This window comes from Magnolia sinica, chromosome 13, assembly GCF_029962835.1.
Source record: "Magnolia sinica isolate HGM2019 chromosome 13, MsV1, whole genome shotgun sequence".
NCBI lineage: Eukaryota > Viridiplantae > Streptophyta > Magnoliopsida > Magnoliales > Magnoliaceae > Magnolia > Magnolia sinica.
This window is the reverse complement of record NC_080585.1, coordinates 3,592,873-3,601,465: the sequence shown is the minus strand read 5'-3', so window position 1 is coordinate 3,601,465 and position 8,593 is coordinate 3,592,873.

Here is an 8,593-nt window from a genome sequence, read left to right as displayed (position 1 = left end):
TTATGGTTACGTCCATCCATAACCGTTGAAACTTTTTCAGGTCCACAATTATGGTTACGTCCCATCCATACAGTTTACAACGTCATTTCAATTTGGATGAACAGAAAACATAAATATTATCCAGATTCAAAACTTTGTGACCCTATGAATATTCCAAACGTGGATGTTCAATCCTCATGTTTTCAGCCCACCTAAGTATTGGATTCACCTCTTTTTGGCATCATGTCTTAAAATAAGCTCAAAAAATGAATGGACGGGTGGATTTCTTGCAAACATCACAGTAGGCTCTACCTAGGTTCCCAAGCTCAGGAACTTCTTGTGAAAGGCTTTGGCAGGAGATCCTCGTCCAAGACCCAAGTGGGCCAATCCTCATGAAATATTCGTGATTCAACCCCGCACGGCGGAAATCACTCTTTTCAATGGATTTGGATTATATATAAACGTTACGGTTGGCCCAGGAATCTTTCAACAGTGGTCGTTTCCATCACCACCGTTTCCTGTGATGTTGCCCATTTGCCTTTTGAATCTACCTCATGCTTAGGGCCATGCCCTAAAATTAGATCTAGAAATGAATGGACAGAGTGGATATAACACAGAAATTATGGTGGGCCCTGCAAAGCGTCGCGTTACGATCTTGTAATATGGAATATCAAAGCGTAGGGTTGGGATGATCCTAACCCTTTGATCACTGGCGTAGACGTTAAAAGTAAAATAACGGTCCATAAAACGGCCAGATATTGGACGGATACGATCTTGTGATATGGAATATCTTAGCAATGTCCATTATCTATTGCACGGCCTAGGAGGTCAACGGATCTGATCACCTAACAATGGCATAGCTAACAACTACTGTATGCGTCAGGACACTATTCACTTCCTATGCATGTGGACAACTAGTCCTCCCGAAAATGTCATTTACGAAACAGGTAAGGATATTTCTGTCTTTTCAACTTGCACGATTACAGCCGGCAAGTCCGTGTGAATATCACCGGCATCTGACGTCAAAGTGACGATCAGATTACCATCGCGTAACTGACACGTGTTGAACTGTCGGCCCTTCTCTTTTGTAGGAAATCCGTAGCGTTAGGGCCCGGGCCCACAACCGGACTATTTTAGAGAGTGGACGGCTGCGAGCTTCAGGACGTCTGTATCGTCAAACATCTGCTGATGGGCCCTACTGACAATCCCACATCTTTTAGTCGATTTATTTTACTTTTGCTATTCAACCACTCCAAAGTCCCAAGCCAGAAACTCTGCCATGTGTGTTTTACACAATTTAAGATGGCTCTGTTGAGTGAATGGGACGTGGTAATTATTTTTGGTCACTCAAATTCACACGTGCAATATTTTCATTCGCGTGCAACATACAAGCTTGTTATGAAGTGAGTCACACCTTCTCTGAAAAATCGTTAAGATTTCATCATCAGATGGGCCACCCGTGCATATTGAAATTTAGGCATTGGTTTTAACCGTCCGTTTGGCGCACCTGATGTTTGAACTATACTGATTTCGACATTTGGCATCTACAATGACTTGACCCGCTGATGAGCTGCCACGCATTGCGGATGCGGATGCGGATGCGGGCGCGGATTAGGTAGTAACCCCGCCTGTTCCGAGCTCAGGACAGGCCGGGCTTCGATGGGCCGCTGTGATGTATTGATTTCATCCACACCGTCTATTTATTTTTTCATATCATTTTAGACTATGAACCAAAAAATAAGAAATATCCAAGTCTCCAGTGGACCACACAGTAGGGATTAAATTCCCACCGTTGAAAATTTGTTGGGACTACAGAGGTTTTGGATAAAGATGATATTTGTTTTTTCACTTCATCCATGTGTATATGGCCATATAAACATGCTGAATGGAAAACAAACAACACGGTGGGACCTAAGATGGTTTCAACGGTGGGCATCCTTAGCACCGCTGTAGTGTGGTCCACTTGAGACTTGGATCAACCTTATATTTATGCTTGTAATCTAAAATAATATGTAAAAATGAATGAACGGTGTGGATAAAAGCCATACATAACGGTGGCCCCTTAGAGCCTCCACCTGTGGTACCTAATCCACACCCTGCGGATGCGTGTCAAATTGTCACGTGTGATTGGTACCCCACCAGTACCCAGCAGCATACGGATGGTCATGTCAGCGATTTTGTTGGGTCCAACGTGATATAAATGTTTTTATCCCCTTCAACCATTCGTTTAGGTCATTTTACCGCACAAGCTCAAAAAAATAAAAAGAAAAGGAGATAAATCAAAGGCCCGGGAGAGCAACCCCACGTGAAGCAGTGTGGATTGAACAGGTAGAGATGAAAAACTCTCTAAGATCGATTGTAATATTTATTTGACATCCATGCCTGCTCATAAGGTCACGTAGACTATTATAAAGCAAAAACATAAATATTAGATTGATCCAAAACCTATTTGGGCTCAAAATTTTTTCAATAATAAACATTAAATTCTCACTACTTCATGTGGTGTAATTCAATTGACCCTTGATCTATTCATATCTGAAATGATCTTTCAATATATATATATATATATATATATATATATATATATCTCCGAAGGCTCACTTGCGAACCACGGACTACCTATGAACTTTTTTGAGAACTCATCATACCTGATGAGTCTCGAAAATCTGAATGGTCCACATGAAGCAGAACCTCATGAAACCCCCTGTTACCAAATTTTACTTTGAACCAAAACTTTGGTGGGTCATAAAAATGCAAACAATTTCTTCCCTTGATTTAAATTTTTCTTTACTATGGCTCACTAGAATCTTAGATTAGGGTGAAAATTCACTCCTAAGGTTTCATGGGATTCCGCATCTTATGGACCGTTCGGATTCGACACCCATGACACGTGTGGAAAGGTGCACATGTGTGTAGGTGTGTAGGATATATATATATATATAGGCATGGCGCACGCACGTGTGATCAATGACATAGATTAGAACTCTTGGCATAAGCCCCCCATGGACACGGAATCGTACTCAGTTCGGCTCGGCACACGCGTGCGTATGATCAATGACATAGATTAGAGCTATTGGCATAAGCCCCTCCCCACCCCAGTACGGGCGTGCAAACGAACTTGGACTCAAACTCGGCACGGCACGGCACAGCTCGGCTTGACGCGCACGTGCGTGTGTGATCAATGACATAAATTAGATCTATTGGCATAGCTTCCCCCCTAGACAAAATTCACATGCCCCTTGAACGAAGCTCAACCCCCAAGGGAAAAAGCCTATCTTATATACAAGAAGATTTTCTTTGGAAAATATGATGTGGGATAAAACCCACAACCCAAAAGCACCAAAATTTTAAATGTGGAGGAAAATCGAAAATTTTGAAAATCAAATTTTAATATTTATTTTGAAACAAAATACAACAATCAACCACATGTTTCAAAATAAAAAATCTTTCAGGTTAAAGCGTTGTGTAATGATACCGATGTCACCATAAACTTGAGCCGACATTAGAGTAAGCAAGACAGGTTTACAAGAATCAGGTGACACCATAATTTTGAACTTGAATCCTTTTAATGTAAATCATAGGTACATGCCACTTACACAACTCTTCCTCTAAAAGTAATTCTGCGGTTCGGTGCGTTTTGGTCATACACCAATACCCGAATTTTATTAGTGCTATAGAGAATTCGCCTAGATTTTCATATGAAGCAGCCTCCACCTCCACACCCATATAGGTGAATTTCATCAAGTGTATGCATCAACCGTATACACCACCAAATATATGACCATTGATCCATTAAGAGTTCTAAAAAACCCATCCTTCTGTATTGTTGCTTACACTGTACACCATAGAAGGAGATTATATAACTCAATGCAATCGTCTACCTCGTGTCTTGTTGTTTACCCATTAAACTTGTCTCATGGGATCTCCACTTGTATAGGTTGGGTTGCCGACATTGGCAGCTCATATATTAGGCTTAACCACATTCTCGTTGGTGTATCATTGACTAGTCTTTTAGATAGTTATTTGATCAGAGGATCTACCATATTCTTTTCTGACATTACAAAGTCTAATGATATGACTTTATCATACAACATGTGTTTCACTATATTATGTTTGAGTCTAATATGCCTGCTCTTTCCATTATATATTTTACTATTTACTTTTACTATAGCTGCTTGATAATCACAATGAATAGACACGACCGATACAAGCTTTTGTCACAATGGTATATCAACTAAGAGATTTTCAAGCCACTCGGCTTCTGATCTATTCTTTTTTAAGGCAATAAACTTGGATTTTATAATTAACCGAGCGATACATGTCTACTTGGTAGCCTTCCAAGAGACTGTTCCTCCACCCAAAGTGAAAACATATCCACTTGTAGATTTTGTCTCATCTGAATCACTGATCCAGTTAGCATTACTGTATCCTTCTAATACAACATGATAACCACTATAATGTAAACCATATGTCATACTGCATTTTAGGTATCTCAAAATCCTAAACAAGGCATTTCAATGCTTTTTTCTAAGGTTATGTGTATATCTACTTAGTCTTCCTATTGTAGAAGTTATTTCTGGTCTAGTGCAGTTTGTTAGATACATAAGACTACGAATTATTCTGGAATACTTTAATTGAGATATAATAGTACTTGTATTCTTCATGAAAGTCATACTGTAATCATAAGGTGTACTGATAAGTAAACAGTCAAAATGGTTAAACTTTCTCAGTAACTTCTCAACGTAATGAGACTGTGATAATGCAATAACACCATCTTTCCTGGTTACTTCAATACCTGATTACACTAGCCTCTTTTAAGTCTTTCATATCAAATTTATATGACAAAAATTTCTTAGTCGCAATAACTAATTTAACATTAGTTCCAAAAATAAGCATGTCCTCAACAGAAAGGCATATAATAACATAATCATTTTCAAAAATTTTACTATATACACATCTATCTACATCATTTAATGATAACCATTTGATTTCAAAACGCCATCAAAATTTTCATGCCATTGTTTAGGAGCCTGTTTTATACCATATAGTGATTTAATTAGTCTACATACTTTATTTTCTTTACCTTATATCTTATAACTCTCAGGTTGCTCCATATATATTTCTTCTTTTAAATCTCCATTTAGGAAAGCTATCTTAATGTCCATCTAGTGTACCACCAGTTTATATATGAAGGTTATCACTATTAAGTCCCTAATAGTTGTAATTCTAGTTATAGGAGAATATATATCAAAATAATTTATTTCTTCCTTTTGTTTAAAGTCTTTCGATATCAACGTAGCCTTAAACTTATCAATAGTCCCATATAGTTTTAGTTTATCTCTAAACACCCATTTACAGCCTATTAGTTTGTTTTCAGATGGTAGGTATACAAGTTTTCAAGTGTTATTACATATAATAGATTCCAACTCATCATTTATTACTTCCTTCTAAAAGGTTATATTTGGAGAGTTAATTGCTTCTGTATAAGTTGTATGATCGTCTTCTACTAAGAAGGTGAAAAAACCATCTCCTACGTTAGTTTCTCTTGTAATCCTAATACTTTTTTTTAGTTGTATCTCCTTTACTACTTTCTCGTAAGCACTTTTACCTATAAATACGATATCTGATTCATTAACTTCCTCTATTCCTATAATTTAGATTTCGTAGGGAATACGTTCTTAAAGAACTTTGCATCCCTAGCTTCTATAATTGTATTATGATATACAATCTTATCCTTAGTTTTTAAAACTAGAAACCTGTAGGCTGTATTATTTTGTACGTACCCTATAAATACACAGTTGATCGTTTTAGGGCCTAATTTTCTTTTCTTAGTTTTAGGTAATCCTACTTTAGCAAGATACCCCCACACTTTAAAATATTTATAATTAGGAACATAATTCTTCCAAAGTTCATAAGGTGTTTGTTCAAAAGATTTAGAAGGAATTCTATTTAATATAACAAGTAGATAGAATTGCATCTCCCCACATATTTGAGGGTAAGCTTGAACTATTTAACATAGCATTCATCATCTCTTTTAGAGTTTTATTCTTACATTCTGCTATTCCATTCTGTTCTGGTGTATAAGAAGCTATAGTTTCATGAAATATTCCACTCTTTTCACATAATTCTCTAAATTAAAAAGATCCATACTCATATCCTCTATCTGTTCTAAGTCTTTTAATTTTTATATTTAACTGATTTTCAACGTCAGTTTTATACTTAGAAAAAGCATTTAAAGCTTCATCTTGTTTCTTAACAGATAGACTCTAGTGAATCTAGAGTAGTTATTTACAAAAGTTATGTAATATCTTTTACCACCTCTAGATATGTTATTTTTAAAATCACCTAGGTCACCGTGTATCAATTCTAATAGAATAGAAGAATGTTCTATTCGTTTAAAGGGTTTTCTAATGAATTTTGGCTCTACACATGTTTCGTATTTATCGAATTCTTCATTAAATATATTAGGTAATAAACCTAATCTTTTCATTTTCTTCAAAGATAGTACATTCACATGACCTAATCTATTATGCCATAGATAAAAAGGTTTAACGATATAAATAGACATGGATGTCTTCTTATTATTATCATTCGATACATTTACAATGAATAAACCATTACTATAATATCCCTTACCAACAAAAGTTTCATTTTTAGTCATTATAAGCTTTTTCGAATTAAATACTAACTTGACACCAGCCTTATTGACGAGCGAACCAGAGACTAAGTTTCTTCTAATATCAGGCACATGTAGGACATCATTCAACATTAGAGTCTTTCCAGAAGTGGGTTTTAGAAGTACTTTATATTTTCCTACAACTGGAGATATTCTAGCATTACCCATGAACACTTGTTCATCATCTCCTGATACTTGGTAGGAGGTAAATATGCTACGATCCTTACACACGTGCTTAGTTGTATTAGTGTCTAGTACACACTCCAAGTTGTTTATAAGGAAAACTTCTAATACCACAGCTACTACCATGTCAGACTCATTGCCTGTTTTTGTAAGATTAGCTTGCGGCTTATTTTTATTTTTCTTAAGCCTACAAGTTTTAATGTGATGCTCAGGCTTTCCATAGTTGCAACAATTTCCATTTTTCTAAAATTCATTATTTGCATTCTTCTTTTTAAGCCTATATTTATTTGCATAATGTCAAGGTTTGCCATAATTATGACATTTGTTATTTTTCTTATTGTTTTCCTGACTTGATTCCCTAAGATTCGCTTTTGAATCTATCTCATTTCCATTTTCTTTTTTATCATTGATTTTATTGGCCTCCTTTATTCGTATGTATACGATATTAGTTTTCAAAGAAACACCGTTCTTTTTATGTTTCATTTTATTCTTATATTCTTTCCATAAGGGCGGTAACTTTTCTATCAGTGCTCTTAATAGAAACACATTATCTAACTTAATTTCTTCTGTCGACAGTTCATGAATTAGATTTTGAAAATTATGAATCTAATTAGTGATAGGTTTATCGTTTGTCATTTTATAATGAAAAAATTAGCGATTGCATGTTTCTTAGCGCATGCATCTTTCAAACTGTACTTCTTTTCTAAAGTAGTTCATATGTCTTTAGCAAACTCATAAGAAGTATACCCGTCATATAGTTTGTTGGACAAAGAGTTTAGAATATAATTTTTACAATTATTTTCTTCTGTTACTTCAGTTTGATTTGCTGAATGTATAGTAAATGATTCAGATAGTATGTATGAAACTTTAAAGGTGGTCAGTGCGAACATCAGTTTCTGTTTCCATCGTTTAAAGCATTGTCCAGCGAACGGTTTCATTTTGGCTAACTTGGCAGAAGCATTTACTGTTACGGTAGCCATAGTGTATTTAATTCAACAGTTCGATTTTAAGATTATTGAAATATTTGGTTGAATTAAATAAACTATTAAAAATTGAGAACCAAAAAGAAAAAGAAAATTAGAGATAGAAAACTTATATATTTAAGTTGAGGCGTGACGTAAATCACTCGGCTTGAAATCAAAACCACTTGCAGTTTAACCCGAAAGTGCTGAGTGAAACCAGTAAACCCAAATAGAGAGAGTTTTATAAGAGGAGAAGAGATTTTTCATATATTTGAAACTGCAACGGAAGTCCTTATATAGACTCTGAAGTAGTACATCAAGCTTTAAACACCCGCACCCGCACCCAGCCCACGCCCAATCCAACCCATCCCGTCATGCACGCGGAAACGGACACAAACTCAGATTCGGACTCAGCTTGGCGTGCATGCGCGTGTGTGGTCAATGACATATATTAGAACTATTGGCATAGCCCCCTATAGGACCAAATTCACATGCCTCCTGAATGAGGCTCAAGCCCCAAGGTAAAAAAACCTATCTTATATACAAGAAGATTTTCTTTGAAAAATTCAATGTGGGACAAAACCCATAACCTAAAAGCACCAAAATTTCAAATGTGGAGAGAAACCGAAAAATTTGAAAATCAAATTTTAATGTTTATTTTTTAAAAAATACAATACACTAATCCAGATCATTAGTTTGTTGCATCCCAACGTGAATAGACAATGTTCAAATACGTCCTCGATGGAATGATCCTAACCCTTGGATTTGTAGCCCATAAATCTACTTTTAAGAA